The sequence below is a fragment of the Chiloscyllium punctatum genome, unplaced genomic scaffold (assembly GCF_047496795.1).
Source record: "Chiloscyllium punctatum isolate Juve2018m unplaced genomic scaffold, sChiPun1.3 scaffold_124, whole genome shotgun sequence".
Lineage (NCBI taxonomy): Eukaryota > Metazoa > Chordata > Chondrichthyes > Orectolobiformes > Hemiscylliidae > Chiloscyllium > Chiloscyllium punctatum.
Window position 1 is genome coordinate 803060 of NW_027309858.1, and position 1658 is coordinate 804717.

The window sequence follows — 1658 nt, forward strand, 5'->3', positions numbered from 1 at the left end:
AAGAAGGGTGACCAAATGTGATAATCCCATAAATAAGACCCAGGTTGGCCCAATCCCTGAGTATCTGGGAGGGGATCTCTCTCTCTCTCTCTCTCTCTCTCTCTCTCTCTCTCTCTCTGTCCCCTCTCTCACACCCTCTCCAGCTTCTTTTGTTGATATTTTAAGCAAATAAAACCGTCCCACACACAGCAATGTGACTCGTGGGTATTTGAAGTGGGAGAGAAGGAAATATTTTGCAGCACAAGGTGATTGTTTTTGAGACAAAGGGGTAAAAAAAAGAAGAGCAGACAAAGACAGGGAATATGTGTGGGAAGGAGGGAGCGATAGAGGGATAAGATGTGTCTTTGTAGCTGGTCTGGGAAAGGGAGACAGGATCTGGGAGAGGGGGAGAGAACGGGGCTCTCCAATATCCCATCATCGCCCAGCTCCAATCACTTCCTTCTAGAAAGTACCATCCACAAAATTAAATCCTGGGATGGAGGGGGTGATTTAAAAAAAAACAGGAGTCTCAAAGATATCCACAGTCTCTTGTTGGACAGAAAGTGGGATTGGAGCACATTCTGGAGCAGGAAGGGAGTACCCTGTGGGATCTCCCTGTGCGTCAATGGCCCACAGCATTGCTGGCACAGAGACTGCTGGGAAACTGTTTATCAAAGGGAATATTGTCAAATATAAATGTTGCAATCTTTTAAAAGGTAAGATAAAGATTACCATGTACAAGGTTAAATCAGAGAAAGGGAAAAAGGTTAGAAATGGAGAAGGGGAGGATGGAGAGAGAGAGAGAGAGAGAGAGAGTGCGTAGAGAAGAAACAATGTGGGAACTGGTTTTAATTTGTCAAACAGCAGGATCTCTGTCATCCTGAGGCCAGAATTGAACCCTTAACCAGCATCAGTGAAACACACAATCTGTCTGTGGTCCCACTGCTACTTGTGGGATCTTGCTGTGTCTGAAGGGTCAGTAACAAAATGAATATGCCATTGGCTCAGAGACAGGAGACAGGATAGAGGGTAATGAGGGTTTCAGATTGGAGGGAGCTACAGGCACATAAAAGTTGGGAACTGTTTTCAGTAAAAGGTAATTGATCCCAGGTCACTGCAGAGTGTAAGAATCTGATGCTATTCCCTCACTATCCTCCTCCAATCCCTGGGATGATCTGCTCCCACACCACGTTTCACTGTTGACTGTGTTCGATATTTTGATACATTGGGGATGGGCGGGGGTGATTTTAAACCTGGGATTTTAAGCTTGCCTTCAAAATGCTCTCGCTCCCCCTTTCACATGATCTTTTCTCTCTTTTATCCCGAGGAACCTTTGTTTGGAAAGCTGCAAAGTGAAGATCCAGGAAAGAACAACCTCCAGAGGGGGAGCACGGGCCTGAGGCCTGAGGCCTAGTCGACAGGCTGCACCCCGTGGGGACCCACAGTGAGTTGTGTGTTTATTTACCCCGAGGTTTAATCTCCTCTGGGGTGTACCCTGTGTTTTAGGGGCCTCTGGGTAACTGGTTCCTGTCGGATTGCGGCCCTGTCATTTTTAAAACAGATTTGAAGCCTGGGGTTAAAGTAACTGGGGACTTGCGATTTAATACAAATATATGAATCCGCAGAAAATGTCTGACAGTCCAGACTCCCCAAGAAGGGAATTAAAACCTTAAATGAGA